Below are 19,262 nucleotides of genomic sequence, written 5' to 3'. Positions count from 1 at the left end.
TTGGTTTTGACAGGGTTCCTCTATATTATATATGTGTCTGTTGTCATTTAACTGTGTGCACATGGCAGATTGGTGGATAGTGTGAGGTTCCTGGGTTAACACATGCAACTGCTGGATATGTGTGGCCCACTGCTGTACTCAGTCATGGCCTAAGTGTGTGAGCATGCCCAGTTCTGCCTTTCAGTGTTTTGTTGCCTGACATTTGTCTCATTTATTCAAGTGTGTGAGCATACCCAGTGTGACCTTTCATTATGTTGCTGTCTGAGGTCCACTACATTTGTAGACGTGTGTGAGCATGTGCATTATTGACATTTATACTATCTGTGTGTTGAAGATCAGGTTCTATTCTTACTACAGGGCTCAACTTTGTGTCATAACTCAACGGGATTATGCTATGCTTGCAGAGTTTCCATGAGATACTTTGCATAGACCTATCAACATTTCTTCATACAGGCTGACCACCGACATATTGTCGTGGTTTAATGGTTCAGTACTATGACTATAGTGCACAATATCCTGGGTTCGAGGCCTGCCACTGCTTTATATTTCAAACTGCGCAGACATGACTGCTTATGGGCCGGTGGGCAAATATGAGCATGTTGGCTTTTGTTGGGATATGCCCAACATAGACCACACTTGTCCAACATTGATCAGCGTTAACCAACATTGCTGAACGTTGGGCAATAGTTGTCAACATAGACCACAGTTGTGCTAGTTAGTGTTTGCAGTTTTGTTTACATATATTGACTGGTGGTGACAGCTGTTTAGCACTGCTTTATATTGCTTAACAGATGGCAATCATGCCTCGGGTAGTGCTGCAGGGCTGCCTATGTCGGATGCACATACTACACTCCCTATACGTGTTTGAGGACAGGTAGTGTCATGTTAGGCATCCCTTTTACTCTTTGTGCATGTTGGAGTCAGGTATAAATTCCAGGGTTCCTACTGGGCCAGTGTATGTGCTATGCGTTGCCTCTTTGCTAAGGACAGGGCATACTGGGCACGCCTCCTTCTGCCTACTGGGGCAGGCTCAGCTTGTTCCTCCTCTGAGTCACGCTCTGCCTGTGATGGCCTTGGCAATGGTGGGGGGCTGTTTGGCCCAGGCTTATGCTGGTCCTGCTGCAGCTGTTTTCGCAGGATCGTATTATGTAGCATAGCACATACCATGACAATTTGGGACATGTAGTTGGTGAGTACTGCAAGGCTCCACCAGATGTGTCCAGGCACGGAACCGTGACATGAGCAACCCAAAAACACACTCGATTACATTTCATGTTTGTGCATGTGCCTCATTATGGCGTTCCTGTTAAGGTGTGTGTGCGTTTCTGATGGGTGTCATCAGCCACGGCTCCAGTGCATAGCCAGCATCCCCCACTAGGTGACCTTGAGGGATGTCCCCATTGGCAAATGTCTGGTACAGCTGTGACAGATGCCAAATATGGGAATCATGGTAGCTTCCAGGGCAGCCAGTAAACACATTCAGTATTATGCCCTGGGCATCACACACAACCTGGCAGTTGATGGAGGAAGCCCTTGCGGTTAAAGTAGACTGTACCCCACTTGCCAGCTTGTGCTTTGATGTGTATATGCATGCAGTCGATTGCACCCACTACCTCAGGGTATTCCGCTATTTGCTGGAAGTGACACATATTGCTGGCCAGTACCTCACGGGAATTGGGGAAGTATACATGATCACCGACATGTGCTGACATGGCATCCAGGAACTGGTGCAGTACCCTGGATGCTGATGCCTGTGATATCCCCATCATATCACCAGATGGTCTCTGGAAGATACCTGTTGCTATTATTCTTAGGCCAACACATACCTTGGTTTCCACTGGGGTGGGTTCCCCTCTGTTGGTTCTGTGTGTGAGGCATGGCCTGCACAGCTCAACAATTTGCTGCATGAGGTCGCTGTCCACTCTATAGCGCTTTACTATCTCCAGCTCATGTAGCCCCTGATAGGTTACCCTGGGCCTGTACACTATTCTCTGTCTCCTCACTGTGGGTTGTCCAGCAGCATTTGTATTGTCACCACCCTCAACTTGCTGCATATGTCACCTTATAACAGCAGTGGCAGCCCCTATTTCTTTGTCTCAGTAAAGCTTTTTCAGCTTTCACTTCCATTAGCTTTCTGCAGTGTTGCAGTGTCTCTGTGGGAAACATAGTGGAATGTTGTTTGCAGACTTTTAAGTGTTGGGCTGGGCTAGTGTACTGCCTCTGTAATTGTCTGCTTCTAATAGTTTTCACCTGCTAGCTCTGCTAGTACTCCCTGGTTAACTTCCTACTATTTTTTGTGCTTCCTTTTCCCTTTCTGTTTCCTCAGGGGGCAGCGCAGCGCAAACAAGCGCTAACACGTGCACACAAGCTCACACGCACGCACACATACTTACGGACTTACACTTGCTTATTCTTGCTAAAACGAGTGCACACAGGTGCAAATGTGCTTAAACAACGTTATACAACCTTCTACATGCTTACTCCGGCTTAAACACACACGCACAAGCGCACACGCGTGCACACAGTCTTACTCGGTTTTACACGTGTACACACACACACATACGCATTGCAAGCACTTCTACAAGAAACTTTGGTGTTATCCACGGCATACACCTTCAATTTCTTGCCTTTAGCTAGGATACCTGTTGACACACCTCTTCCAGTGATAGGCAACTGACAGCATACACATGCCACTCTGCTCCAATGAGCTTCACTTCTTTCATACATACCCCCCTCGTGATGTCACCTATCTTCTACTCTGATACTTCTCTTATCCTACTCCTACACTCCACTGACTGTGCTCATTTGCTATGTAAACTTGGGATTCACTATCCTTACCCTCATTTGCATAGGATTGACTACTAATGCTTGGTTACATGTCTTAGACTATGCTTCCCCCTTAGCATCCTCTACTCGGTAGCCATGTTGTCTTGGACTGCCATTCCCTTGCATTATAATTTCAGAATTACTATGAATTCCACATTTGTGGATTTTAATTCCTGTTTTTAGAGCACCATGTTTGCATGGTGCTGAGCTATCTACGCTTAAACATTGGCGATCGGGATAAAAAAAAAATTATTTTATTTTTAATTTGCATCGGTGACCATTGCCAATGCCATATTTTTGGCCAATGGCATGCTTCCTCCACTGTATACATCCTTTTTGGGGCTGTCACCCGTTTTGCTATTTGCAGAACCATACTCAGTTGTCAACTGAGTACATTTCTGCAAATAACACTACTCTTACTCAGACAGTTTTCGGCTTCCTGGATTGCAACTTTACCTCATTTGCATAGCTTTCAGCTGCAAATGAGGTAATTATATCCTAGCCAGTCTGTTTAAGACTTGTTTTGGGTGCTCTGTTGCGCCCCTACTGGCTGTTCTTGGATTGCTCGGCAGACATGATGGCTGCATGGAGTCTTACTCTACTCTTAGACTCCATGCAAGCCTTCGTGAATCTGGCCCCAGGAATTAAATATTCCATGTTTAGACTTGTAAATAGTTTTAAATGTTTTACAGTTAACCTCAGTGTTCATGTTATGTTCATAACAGAATCTTTACTAACACAATCTATAGGAATGTTTATATATAAATGTTTGTCCTTAAATGTAAATGGACTCAACAATCCTATAAAGAGAGGAAGCTTAACAAAATATTTGAAAACTAAGAAAGTAGATATTGCATTCTTGCAAGAAACTCATATAACAAAAGAAGATTTGAATAGGATGTCTTTTAATGGCTACTCTATACTTGCAGAATTTCATTTTAGGACAAAAAGAAGAGGCACCATGATACTGAGGAGGAAAACACTATCAGTACCTAAAATAATCGGCATGTATTCAGACAAAAATGGCATGTTCTGCTTAATTATTCTATAAATAAATAAAAAATGAATCACATTAGCCTATACTTATTGGATACCAGGCATCAGTGCTGCAACAGTGAATAAATATCTTGATGTACTTGCAATCAAATCTAAGGGAGAAATAATATATGCAGGTGATTTTAACTGTATTCTCTTCAGAAGTGACACTACTAAATGTGATACATTTAAGATATCTACACCTGCTAAAAGATTAAACAACTTCATCAATAATTCAAATATAAGAGATATTTATGAAAAAATAGAACCCAAATCCCTAAAATATACACATTACTCATACAGATTCGATACCATCAATAAGGTATTGGTTACAGATTATTTATTCTCAAAAATTCAGGAAGTTTTCATTAGCTCCTGTCCAATGTCTGACCACAATGCTATTTTTTTAAATCCACATGAAATCTAGTCATCTAGTATATTGGCAAAGAATACCAGCATACATTGTTAAGATAATCTGGTTTGCTAGCATTACTGGGGGTGTATACATATGCATCACAGATACACACACCTCCAGGTTATTAGTACTGCACGAAGCATCTGAGACCATTCATGTGCAACTGACTGTGGGCAGACATGCCTTTCAGTTCGTAGCCTGCTACAGTCCACCCTCCCTAACCCGGGTACCACACTCAGTATTCATGGGAACACTGGGGGATATGTAGGTCTCTCCAACCAACATTGTGTTGGGTGACTGCAACTACCCAAACATTGACTGGGAATACTAGACAGGCACCAACACCCTCACATGACTGTTGCTGGCATATATAGTCTCAAATGCTATGGCACACCTGGTCACCACACCCACAAGTGGAGAGAACATATTGGACATGCTCATCACTGGCATGGGGACTCTATTTTCCACACCAGAGGTATGCCCCTCATTGGTGAGGTCAGACCATACATTTATCTCACTGGACATCCATATCGTGTCCCCACACCCATAGTAGGTTATCCCTGTGTGGAACTTCTCAGAGCAGATGCCATACTTCTGCAAACCGAGGTGGTATCCTACAAAGACCCTGGGACAGTGGTAACTATGGCTCAGACCACTGATTCCTTTACGTACGCATTCTCTGGACACCTACTGGAATACATGGATCATGCTATCACAAATTCAACATGACTCACTCCTCCAAAGGCAGGGGACCTGTCTGGTGGGCCCCGGACATTCATAGGTCATACAACATAAGGGGGAGGCTGCTACATGATAGAGCACATTACCAACATGGGAAGACATCTCTGATCAGTACTGGCAGAAGGCTATGATCACTCATGTATTCATGTAAGGGCCGCTGCTAACAGAGATCTGCACCAGACACTGAGGACAATCACAAGGCCTTCTTTGGTTATGTCAGGAACCTGGGTGGAATCTCAATTATATGCTGTGAGTTACTGCATATTGACTATACATACACTGACCCACAGACATTGCTAACATCCTGGCAAACAGGTTTGGTGCAAATGTCTCAACCCCCATCCCACCTACACAGCTGCTGTCCATCCCGACAAGGTGTAGCCTCCCAGACATCACAGATGTACAGATGTGTGCTGCCCTATCCAGAGCAGACATCACAGCATCAATGGGACTGGACAGGGTCCCGCCTGCATGTTACACAAGCTTCATGATGAACGTAACCCTCACATTAGGTCACTGTTCATTTTCAGAGTCACTACTGGATGTGTACCCATGGAATGGCATACGGCAACAGTGTTCCCACTCCACAGGGTGGTGGCACAGTGGACCATGGAGAATGTCGCCCTATAAGCCTAGCTAGCCTGGTCTGCAAAGCTTTGGAGCGTATCATCATGGCAGTCATACACATAGACATCGGGAACATACAGACACTGGATCTCACCTTAGTTGTGGGCAGATCTTGCCTCTTGACCCTGTTCAACTTCTTTAAACAGTTAACAGGTCCATAGATGTAGAGAAGGATGTCCACACAGCCTACCTGGGCCTCGCATGCACCTTCCACACAATACCCCACTCGGACATTTTACATTAGCTGACCGGCCGATATTGACACATATGTCACAGAATGGATTGCTAACTGGTTCAGGGTTAGGACACACATGGTAAATATTGCAGGTGCCATGTCTGACTATACACCAGTTATATGTGGCATCCCACAAGGCTCAGTTCTGTGACCTGTCTTGTTCAGTAAATATGTCTCTGATGTACAGGGTCTCACAGGAGGGATATGGCTGACCATGTTCACAGACGACTGCATACTGGGTGCCATAATCATCTCTCCAGCTGCCACAAGCATCCTCAAAAGGGGTCTCACAGGGATGGATAACTGGTGCCAGAGCCATGGCCTACAGTTAAATTCCATTAGATGCATAGTCATCCCCTTTGGGAATTACAACGTGCCCACACATTACCATTTTGGTGGTAATCCATTATGCATGGTAGGAGTTGTTATGGCTTTGGGGTCATGAGTACTTAGTACTCTCGCCTTTGACAATCACGTTGCCAAAGTGGTTAGACAGACCTTCTGTATAGCTCAGCTTATCCCATGAGGTTTCACATCTATATCAAGTGGGTCATTGTGCCCCTATAGTCATCAGGCCCATGCTTGGATACAATGCCCCATTTGGGATGTACCTTACCCGACATGTGCAGCAGCTGTAATGGACACAGATTACCTCACCAAGTAGATCTAGGGACTCACACAGATGGCCTGCACACTTTGGCTACCATATCTCCAGCTATGCTCAGTCTCTTACCGCCTACTCGAACGCGATCTGTGCCTGTTGTTTAAGGACATGTCCAACCCAGATGAAATGGACATGGTCCACCTCAGGATATCCACATCCCTTGGGCTACATGCTCCAGGGACGTAAACCTCAGCACGGATGTTAATAAGACATGCGGGACGGACAGATTGCTATCCCGGAGGCTCCACTCACTGTGGAATGGGATCCCAGTCCTGCATACGCAAGGCCCACCAATGACTACCTACAGGAGACATCTTGACAAGTGGATGGGTGATCGTATGTTTACCCCTGGGATATCTTCTGTTTTGCTGCTAGACAGGGGCACATTAAAGTAAATGTAAATAGGCTATCTTGTGTGACCTACTAATCGCAGGCACAGTCTACTAATCTAACAGCGTTGCAATAGCCAAGCTCTCTCTGGCTAGGCTTGAACATGCCCTAGGGCAGATAGCCTAATATCAGCCTCTGGACCTGTGATACTGTTCGGGATGCACATTGTTTATTGATGATACTGATTGCAGGTTTTGTTTCTTCTTTGCTTTCCCACTTTCTATGCACAACCTGAGCATCTGCAGAACATGATTGGTTTTGACAGGGTTCCTCTATATTATATATGTGTCTGTTGTCATTTAACTGTGTGCACATGGCAGATTGGTGGATAGTGTGAGGTTCCTGGGTTAACACATGCAACTGCTGGATATGTGTGGCCCACTGCTGTACTCAGTCATGGCCTAAGTGTGTGAGCATGCCCAGTTCTGCCTTTCAGTGTTTTGTTGCCTGACATTTGTCTCATTTATTCAAGTGTGTGAGCATACCCAGTGTGACCTTTCATTATGTTGCTGTCTGAGGTCCACTACATTTGTAGACGTGTGTGAGCATGTGCATTATTGACATTTATACTATCTGTGTGTTGAAGATCAGGTTCTATTCTTACTACAGGGCTCAACTTTGTGTCATAACTCAACGGGGATTATGCTATGCTTGCAGAGTTTCCATGAGATACTTTGCATAGACCTATCAACATTTCTTCATACAGGCTGACCACCGACATATTGTCGTGGTTTAATGGTTCAGTACTATGACTATAGTGCACAATATCCTGGGTTCGAGGCCTGCCACTGCTTTATATTTCAAACTGCGCAGACATGACTGCTTATGGGCCGGTGGGCAAATATGAGCATGTTGGCTTTTGTTCGGATATGCCCAACATAGACCACACTTGTCCAACATTGATCAACGTTAACCAACATTGCTGAACGTTGGGCAATAGTTGTCAACATAGACCACAGTTGTGCTAGTTAGTGTTTGCAGTTTTGTTTACATATATTGACTGGTGGTGACAGCTGTTTAGCACTGCTTTATATTGCTTAACAGATGGCAATCATGCCTCGGGTAGTGCTGCAGGGCTGCCTATGTCGGATGCACATACTACACTCCCTATACGTGTTTGAGGACAGGTAGTGTCATGTTAGGCATCCCTTTTACTCTTTGTGCATGTTGGAGAGAGGTATAAATTCCAGGGTTCCTACTGGGCCAGTGTATGTGCTATGCGTTGCCTCTTTGCTAAGGACAGGGCATACTGGGCACGCCTCCTTCTGCCTACTGGGGCAGGCTCAGCTTGTTCCTCCTCTGAGTCACGCTCTGCCTGTGATGGCCTTGGCAATGGTGGGGGGCTGTTTGGCCCAGGCTTATGCTGGTCCTGCTGCAGCTGTTTTCGCAGGATCGTATTATGTAGCATAGCACATACCATGACAATTTGGGACATGTAGTTGGTGAGTACTGCAAGGCTCCACCAGATGTGTCCAGGCACCGGAACCGTGACATGAGCAACCCAAAAACACACTCGATTACATTTCATGTTTGTGCATGTGCCTCATTATGGCGTTCCTGTTAAGGTGTGTGCGCGTTTCTGATGGGTGTCATCAGCCACGGCTCCAGTGCATAGCCAGCATCCCCCACTAGGTGACCTTGAGGGATGTCCCCATTGGCAAATGTCTGGTACAGCTGTGACAGATGCCAAATATGGGAATCATGGTAGCTTCCAGGGCAGCCAGTAAACACATTCAGTATTATGCCCTGGGCATCACACACAACCTGGCAGTTGATGGAGGGGAAGCCCTTGCGGTTAAAGTAGACTGTACCCCACTTGCCAGCTTGTGCTTTGATGTGTATATGCATGCAGTCGATTGCACCCACTACCTCAGGGTATTCCGCTATTTGCTGGAAGTGACACATATTGCTGGCCAGTACCTCACGGGAATTGGGGAAGTATACATGATCACCGACATGTGCTGACATGGCATCCAGGAACTGGTGCAGTACCCTGGATGCTGATGCCTGTGATATCCCCATCATATCACCAGATGGTCTCTGGAAGATACCTGTTGCTATTATTCTTAGGCCAACACATACCTTGGTTTCCACTGGGGTGGGTTCCCCTCTGTTGGTTCTGTGTGTGAGGCATGGCCTGCACAGCTCAACAATTTGCTGCATGAGGTCGCTGTCCACTCTATAGCGCTTTACTATCTCCAGCTCATGTAGCCCCTGATAGGTTACCCTGGGCCTGTACACTATTCTCTGTCTCCTCACTGTGGGTTGTCCAGCAGCATTTGTATTGTCACCACCCTCAACTTGCTGCATATGTCACCTTATAACAGCAGTGGCAGCCCCTATTTCTTTGTCTCAGTAAAGCTTTTTCAGCTTTCACTTCCATTAGCTTTCTGCAGTGTTGCAGTGTCTCTGTGGGAAACATAGTGGAATGTTGTTTGCAGACTTTTAAGTGTTGGGCTGGGCTAGTGTACTGCCTCTGTAATTGTCTGCTTCTAATAGTTTTCACCTGCTAGCTCTGCTAGTACTCCCTGGTTAACTTCCTACTATTTTTTGTGCTTCCTTTTCCCTTTCTGTTTCCTCAGGGGGCAGCGCAGCGCAAACAAGCGCTAACACGTGCACACAAGCTCACACGCACGCACACATACTTACACGGACTTACACTTGCTTATTCTTGCTAAAACGAGTGCACACAGGTGCAAATGTGCTTAAACAACGTTATACAACCTTCTACATGCTTACTCCGGCTTAAACACACACGCACAAGCGCACACGCGTGCACACAGTCTTACTCGGTTTTACACGTGTACACACACACACATACGCATTGCAAGCACTTCTACAAGAAACTTTGGTGTTATCCACGGCATACACCTTCAATTTCTTGCCTTTAGCTAGGATACCTGTTGACACACCTCTTCCAGTGATAGGCAACTGACAGCATACACATGCCACTCTGCTCCAATGAGCTTCACTTCTTTCATACATACCCCCCTCGTGATGTCACCTATCTTCTACTCTGATACTTCTCTTATCCTACTCCTACACTCCACTGACTGTGCTCATTTGCTATGTAAACTTGGGATTCACTATCCTTACCCTCATTTGCATAGGATTGACTACTAATGCTTGGTTACATGTCTTAGACTATGCTTCCCCCTTAGCATCCTCTACTCGGTAGCCATGTTGTCTTCGGACTGCCATTCCCTTGCATTATAATTTCAGAATTACTATGAATTCCACATTTGTGGATTTTAATTCCTGTTTTTTAGAGCGCACCATGTTTGCATGGTGCTGAGCTGTGCTACGCTTAAACATTGGCGATCGGGATAAAAAAAAAATTATTTTATTTTTAATTTGCATCGGTGACCATTGCCAATGCCATATTTTTGGCCAATGGCATGCTTCCTCCACTGTATACATCCTTTTTTTGGGGCTGTCACGCCCCCGTTTTGCTATTTGCAGAACCATACTCAGTTGTCAACTGAGTACATTTCTGCAAATAACACTACTCTTACTCAGACAGTTTCGGGCTTCCTGGATTGCAACTTTACCTCATTTGCATAGCTTTCAGCTGCAAATGAGGTAATTTGCATATCCTAGCCCGGTCTGTTTAAGACTTGTTTTGGGTGCTCTGTTGCACGCCCCTACTGGCTGTTCTTGGATTGCTCGGCAGACATGATGGCTGCATGGAGTCTTACTCTACTCTTAGACTCCATGCAAGCCTTCGTGAATCTGGCCCCAGGAATTAAATATTCCATGTTTAGACTTGTAAATAGTTTTAAATGTTTTACAGTTAACCTCAGTGTTCATGTTATGTTCATAACAGAATCTTTACTAACACAATCTATAGGAATGTTTATATATAAATGTTTGTCCTTAAATGTAAATGGACTCAACAATCCTATAAAGAGAGGAAGCTTAACAAAATATTTGAAAACTAAGAAAGTAGATATTGCATTCTTGCAAGAAACTCATATAACAAAAGAAGATTTGAATAGGATGTCTTTTAATGGCTACTCTATACTTGCAGAATTTCATTTTAGGACAAAAAGAAGAGGCACCATGATACTGAGGAGGAAAACACTATCAGTACCTAAAATAATCGGCATGTATTCAGACAAAAATGGCATGTTCTGCTTAATTATTCTATAAATAAATAAAAAATGAATCACATTAGCCTATACTTATTGGATACCAGGCATCAGTGCTGCAACAGTGAATAAATATCTTGATGTACTTGCAATCAAATCTAAGGGAGAAATAATATATGCAGGTGATTTTAACTGTATTCTCTTCAGAAGTGACACTACTAAATGTGATACATTTAAGATATCTACACCTGCTAAAAGATTAAACAACTTCATCAATAATTCAAATATAAGAGATATTTATGAAAAAATAGAACCCAAATCCCTAAAATATACACATTACTCATACAGATTCGATACCATCAATAAGGTATTGGTTACAGATTATTTATTCTCAAAAATTCAGGAAGTTTTCATTAGCTCCTGTCCAATGTCTGACCACAATGCTATTTTTTTAAATCCACATGAAATCTAGTCATCTAGTATATTGGCAAAGAATACCAGCATACATTGTTAAGATAATCTGGTTTAAGGAATGGTTACTGAAAGAAATCAAAATATTTCTAGACATAAATGACAATGATAGTACTTCTAAAGTTATTGTCTTGGATACGCTGAAATCTTACATTTTTGGTAAAATCAAAACTTGGTACCTAAACAAAAGAAAGGAATGGGATAGTACACTATCAAGAATACAATCAAAAATTGATGAACTAAAAAGAAATCTAAATAATAAAGACATAAACACAAATACAGAACTGAACAATTAAACCTTGATTACATGGACATTCTTAATTACAAAGTGGCAATAAATTTAGAAAGAATCAAATTCCATTCGTATTCTGTTAACCCAAAAAACATGCATAGATTAGCTCTGAAATCAAAAAAACTTAACCAGTGTTAAACATATAAGGGACATTGTGATGAAACTAAAATAAAACTAAAATTGTAACAGATTTAGAAGAAATTCTTGAGACTTGTAGAAAATATCATGAAATAATAAATAACACAAATCCAAACATTAATAACAACGTTCCAAAAGATAACTTCTTGAATGGGAACATAGACAATAAACTATCAATAGAACAGAATACCAAACTTCTCAAACCAATAACATTAAGTGAACTAAAAGAGAGGATTCAAAGCCTTAAAGACAATAAAGCCCCAGGATTAGATGGATTAATAGGATAAATTTATAAAGTACTCATAGATGTTATATTAAAGATACTTTTACAAGCTTTTGAGGAATTCAGAAAAAAGACAAATGCATTCCCTTCCTGAAAATATGCCATGATTTCCCCTATCCTAAAACAGGACAAAGACCCCAAAATAGTAATTTTGTATCATCCCATTTCACTATTAAATGTGAGCTATAAAATGTTTACATCAATATTAGCTAACAGATTACATCAACTGATGCTTGATGATGATGAGGTGATGATCAAACAGGCTTCATCCTAAATAGAAGAGTACAAGACAATGTTATCAGGCTCCTTTCCTTAGTAGATCATGCTTACAGGGAAAAAAAACTATCAAATATTAGTCTAGATTTAAAAAAGGCGTTTAACTCTATAAATTGGTCCTATTTTTTTAAAGTATTAGAAGTATATAACTTATCCCCTGAGTTTGTCGATATAATTAACAGACTATATGTTAACTCAATATCATGCATCAGATTGGTGCTTTTTTATCAGATCTGCTCAGCATCCTAAAAGGCACTAAACAAGGCTGTCCACTCTCCCCCTTATTATTTGCCCCATCAGTAGAACTTCTAGCTAACTTCATAAGAGAAAATTCTAATATAAGGGGATTTTCTGTTAGTCCAAGCTACATTTCTAAAATACAACTTTTTGCGGACGATGTCATGCTAACAATTAGAAATATAGATTCCTCTATAGATCATATAGCAAAATCCCTGCAAATTTTTGAAGAGGTTTCAGGCCTAAGCTTTAATCACATCAAAACAGAAACATTTTTAATAAATAAAAAAGTAAACACTTTACTAAGGAAACATGACAATGTTAATTTGGCAAAAGACACCATTAAGTACTTAGGAATATACATAAAGTCAAACTGGAATAATACTTTAAAAACAAATTACAAATACCTATTATCCACAGTCAAGGAATTTTTAAATATATGGAATAAAATGTATTTCATGATAGAATAAAGACTGTCATTAATAAAAATGATCATATTACCCAAAATTTTGTTCTACTTTCAAACTTTAATTGCCTCCCCATTCAAAAAGTTAATGAAGCAACTAAATTCTATGTTAATAAATATCCTATGGCTTCCTCAAAAGCCAAGAATCAGCCATGCTTGGCACTACAGAAGCTGGAAAGATGGGGGAATAGCATTCCCAAATTTAAAACTTTATGCATGAATTGTATGCCCAAGTTTCAGATTACTTCTTTGTATAATATGAGAATGTTAATTGCAAACCTCCTTTCTTCAGAGATTAAGATATCTCTGAGTTTTTTAATATCCTATTGTGTCACAGGTAACTAAACACTGCTGATGCTGTATCCAGCGAAGCTGCTACTGGGTCACTGACAACATTATTTGCCTTGTTACATTCCCTGAATTTATCAAAGGATGTTAAAACTGAGATCCTGAATGCCCCCTTCAGTTAAGATATATTATTTGGTCCATTCTGTGTTCATACCCTTAAAAGATTTGATGAAAGGGGAAAGTTTATTCATGAGGTTACCCAAAAGTTTCAACTTCCCATGTCAAAATATGATAGAAACTTTCCTTTCAATTCAGATTCTTTCAATAGGAAACAAAATCAACACTTTGCACAGTTAAACACAATTTTAGAAAGTATTGGCAAGGAGGTTCGAAAAGGAAGATAGGATTTTCCCAGAACCAAGGACTATTTAAGAAGACAGACTTTTTAATGTGTTTGCCTTTCCATATCCTGGCATTCCAGTAAAGCTGTCTTAAAATATAAGTCTTCACTTCTCTCTTTAGCAACAGATAACCTCAGATAATTGTTTTTTTGAGAATCATTCAAAAAGGTAACACCTGGTAATGAGACTCACTTACCCTTTTTCAATGGATTGATCGGCATTGTCCAATCAAACCTTTGTGTTTCCTGTTATCCCAGATCAAATGCTAACTCTGTGAGTTATATAGCCTTTTCCCACATGTCAAACTGGAAAAAGGTTCAAATCAAGAATCTTTTTTTTTATTTCCAAAAAGCTAATACATGAACAAAAAAACTGATAAGAGCAATAAAGCAGTGTTTAAAATGAACAAATCTAAGGTGCAGTAAGACATTGCAATACATCGGATATGTTTGTTTGGTACATGAGTACAATCAACATGTAATGATAATAAAACTGCAGTCAGACAATAATAACAGTTACTAAAGCTGTAAGCTATTAACTTGTTATCCTACGCTACAATAAACTATATTTACTACACTATTCAACTATACTATTAAGATATGACAACTGTTATAGAACAGACTATAACAGTATAGAAAGCAGTATAAAACAAAAGAGGGCTAAGGTATATAACAGGAAACTAGGGAGTTTACAATAATGGTAATTCTGTAGAGCATTTAATACTCAAAAACTTCAGACACATTTTACATTTTACTGTATCTGGCTCACATTTTCAATTTTATACTTTACCCTTTGGCTTGTCTGCAGTTCCAAGTGTGTTTACAAATTGCTTGGCTCCTGTAATAGTCCACTGCAGGTTACAAAAATGTATCAAGTTTAGACGACTAGTTTATTTTTGCAGATGCTTTTATAAGTTGTCAAGAATATCTGTATTGGGTATATAACATTTTTCTCAGTCTGAGATTCCAGATGAACACAGACAAATCTTCTTCTATTCCTCCTCACATAACAGTGCTCCTGAGATGTCTCCTGGATACATCCCTCATGATGGCTTTTCTTCATCAGGTCAAAGTATTTTACAAAGAAATATATCAGATATTTTCCAAACAGTATCTGACATGTCACATGGAATTCCTCAGGATTCTGGATTTTGTGGTATCTAAAATTCCTTTGACTAGATATCACATTAGGGAAAGTCAATGGTTACTCATCTTTGTTTGGACCAGGCACCAGCACACTCTATCATTTCAGACTAAAGTACTGGGATTTGTAAAAAGGGAGTTACTATGGTGTGTGTGTGTACCAGTTATCTTTTAACAAAGATCTCCCTTTCTTCCTTCCACCACTTACTCAGTCTTTACACACATATACCTCAGACTTTGCTTGGGGAGATGTTTCCAAGAGGGTGAACATTTAGCATCTCTATAACAAGCAGACCAGACTTAAACACTTACTTACATGGCAAATAAATTAGGGTTCTAATGCATGTTGCTAAATCTCTGAATAATCTTTGGCTTCCAGGTACTCTACTAGTAATTATGAACACCACCTCACTGATGTGTCACATAAACAAATAGGAGAACCAGATCCTACCAACTTTGCAGATTAGGTATAGTAGCCTGAGAACTAGCAACTCGGCACAATCTCTCCATGCATGTTACTTACCTTCCTTCAGAGCAGAGTATTTCAAGCTGAGCAGGACCACAATAGACCCTCATTAATGGCAGTTGAGCATGGGGGTCTTCCAGGAATTGATCCAACTGTGCATAATTCTTCAATAGATTTGTCTGCCTACATTCCCAACAGACAGTTAAAGAAATTCTGCTCCAGGACTTCTTGCATAAATGGTTGGGCTACAAATGCACTTTCATTCTCATGAACATGAATGTTTCTGTGTAACTTTCCATATTTTCATCTGATAATAAAGATTCAGAAGGACTGTCACAGATTAATTTTAGTGACACCTTTTGGTTTAGGTGTAATAGTTCTCCCTTCTTTTGAAAATGGCTAAGAGCAATTACCACAAACTTCCTTACAGAGTGGATCTTATCAGACAGGAAAGTGGTTATTCGGTACACCCAAAACTTCAGTTTCTTCATCTCACAAAATGGATGATAAGACATTAACACCTTTTTACCAACTGTTTTCTAACCTTTTTAACAACTGTTTTCTGTGACTGTACAGAAGATCCTTGACACTTCTCAGGACTGAATACTTTGGGTTCTAGCGTACCTCATTTGTGCAAGTTGTTATCCTCCAGCCTTTATTACTCTTCCATCAAGATTCACTTCTCAGTCATCTCTGATTGTCTGCCTGTGGACCCTCACCCATTTTATGCCCTACCTCAAGTGAAACAGTTTTTGAAAGGGCTTTGCCATACCCACCCACAAAGTGGCTCCTTCTAAATTGCATACTCTTCAACCTGCTTATGAGGCTGATTTAATGTTCTTATCTTGGAAAACAGTGATAGCCATTTCTCTCCCCGTGATTCAGCAAGCCATGTTTTCTGTGCAGGAACAGTGTAGGAGCTCCTGCATGGAAAATGGCCACTGAGTGATCCAGGAAAGGGTAATTTTAATATGCATTAGTGGCCCTACTCTGTTCTGGCAAGGAAAACTGGAAAATATGCAAATCACCTAATTTGCTGGTGAAAAACATGCAAATGAGGTGATTAAGCTGCCAGGTCTCTGTGCTAGAACAGTGTCACTGCAGAAATGTATTCAGAAAATAACCGAGTACATTTCTGCAACTGACAAAACGGAGGCATGACGGCTCATGGAAAGGCATGTATTATGTACATTAGACATGCCATTGCCCACATATAAGGCTATTGGCATTGAAAAGTGATTAATTATTATGAAAATTAAACTTTTTTTTTTGGCTGATCTTGGCTGTTTAAGCATAGGGCAGTGGCATGCAAATGGGATCATGCCAAAAAAAAAAAAAATAGAAAACTTAATTTTAAGTTAAATCTGCATTTCGCCATTAAAGTCAATGGCATACAGAATGTAAATAATATCAGGGATCACTGGTTGTCAAGGGGAAAGGGACTGTGTTAGTGCAGTAACTAATGACTTACACACTGGGGTATGCAAATGAGGGGAGTTATACTGAATTAGATTTCTTCAAAGTGTCAGCTTGTACCTAACCGTGTAGGTGCAGCAATACAAAAGTGCAAGTGTAAGAACTGAATGACTTCATAAGGGGGTGTGTCATGCTTGCTGTTAGCTCATTGGAGCTCTGTGGCCCATGTTTGCCCTTAGCTAAGCACAGCTAAGGAATGGGGTGTATCAGATGTGCCTGAGCAGTGTGTACATAGCCTAAAAAGGTGTGAATGCCGTGCACCAGAATTTAAGCAAAAAAAAAAGAAAAGAAAAAAAAGAAATGGCAGCACTATTGAAATTTGAGCACTGTGTATGCGTAGTGTACCTCGGGGCTTAAATAGGGAGGAACTGGGAAGGGGAAACAGCAGTAGGAAGGTAATCAAGGAGAACTAGCATAGCTGTCAGGTGGAATGTATCAGAATCAGCCAAATACACATGCAGCAGCTCAGCACACTACTATAAACTATGCAAACACTTTTCAGACTGGTGTTTGGGGAAAAAGCAGTAGGAAAGCAATCAAGGATAACTAGCATAGCTGGCAGGCAGAATGTATCAGAATCAGCCAATTACACATGCAGCAGCCCAGCACACTACTATAAAGTATGCAAACACCCCACAGACTGTTTTTTCCCACAAACTTTACATCACCGGTGTACACAGATGGTGAATTTTTAACTGGGAAAACTAACTAAAAATGTTAGAGGCTGCTGCTGCTTTACTCCATCAATACATGCTAGAGACTGAGGGTGGTGAGGAGGAGAATACTGACAACCGACCCACAGTGAGGAGAAGGAGAAGACTGTACAGACCCAGGGTAACCTACCAGGGCCTACATGAGTTGGAGATAGTAGAGCACTATAAGGTGGACAGGGGCATTCTATAGCAAATCATTGAGCTGTGCCAACCACAACTCACACACAGAACTAATAGAGAGGAACCCATCCCAGTGGATACCAAGGTATAGGTAGGCTTAAGAATACTAGCCACAGGTACCTTCCAAAGAACAAATGGGGATATCATGGGGGTCTCACAGCATCAGCATCCAGGGTACTCCAGCAGTTCCTGGATGCCATGACACAACATGCCAGTGAGCACATATATTTCCTCACTGCCCATGAGGTGTTGACCACACGCATGCGTCTCTTTCACTGTATAGCAGATCCACATCAAAGCACTACCTGGCCAGTGGGGTAGGGTCTACATAAACTGCAAAGGCTTCCCCTTCATCAACTGCCAGGTTGTGTGTGATGCCCAGGGCATTATCATAAATGTGTGTGCTGGCAGCCCTGGAAGTTATCACTACTCCCACATCTGGCATTGCTCACAGCTGTATCAGGCATTTGCCAGGGGGAAATCCCATATGGCCATCTACTGAGGGAAGCAGGCTATGCACTAGAGCCGTGGCTGATGACACCCATCAGAAATGCACACACACCCAAACATAATGAGGCACACGCACAAACCAGGATCATTGTAGAATGTGTGTTTGGGATGCTCAAGTTACGGTTCTGCTGCCTTGAGATATCCAGTGGATCCTTGCAGTACTCTCCAGCTACATGTACACAAATGTTCCTAGTATGTGCCATACTACACAATATGATCCTGTGGAAACAGCTGCAGCAGGAACAGCATGGGGCAGAGCCACACAGCCCCCCCCCACTACCAAGGCCAGCACAGGCACAGTGGGACTCAGAGGAGGAACATCCTGGGCCTGCCCCTGTAGAAAGAAGAAGGCATGCCCAGTATGCCCAGCCCTTGGCAAAGAGGCAATGCATAGCAGACACACTGACACTGTAGGGACCCATGGACTGATACCTCTCTCTGACACGCACATACAGTAAAAAGGATGCCAAACATGACACTACCTTAGTTTTACCATGTACAGGGAGTGTACTATGTGCATCCTACATAGTCAACCATCCAGCGCTGTCCTCAGTACTGGTCCAGCAACAATGTAAGTCACCCTTTCTATCAATTAATGAATGGAGTGGTATGTTCTCATACTTGTAAATATGATATGGATGCAAGCATGCAAGGGAATTGGGTGGCTGAATGGGATAGCAGCAGACAGCTATATGGGACAGCAGGAAATTCACAACAAATACTGGTGTCAACATACTAGGCAGTGCTACAGAAGGTGACAACCCCACCGCAGTACATGTGATGGCCCTAATAACTGTGGGTGTCAATAGGTCACACACGGATGACAATGAGGTCACAGACCCACCACCAGCATCACACAGCAGGACAGGTGTAGATCACCATAAAGAAAGGCTGGGCTA

The sequence above is a fragment of the Protopterus annectens genome, chromosome 3.part0 (assembly GCF_019279795.1).
Source record: "Protopterus annectens isolate FY-2018-M chromosome 3.part0, PAN1.0, whole genome shotgun sequence".
Classification (NCBI taxonomy): domain Eukaryota; kingdom Metazoa; phylum Chordata; order Ceratodontiformes; family Protopteridae; genus Protopterus; species Protopterus annectens.
The sequence above is the reverse complement of the archived record's forward strand: the minus strand, read 5'-3'. Positions refer to the sequence as shown.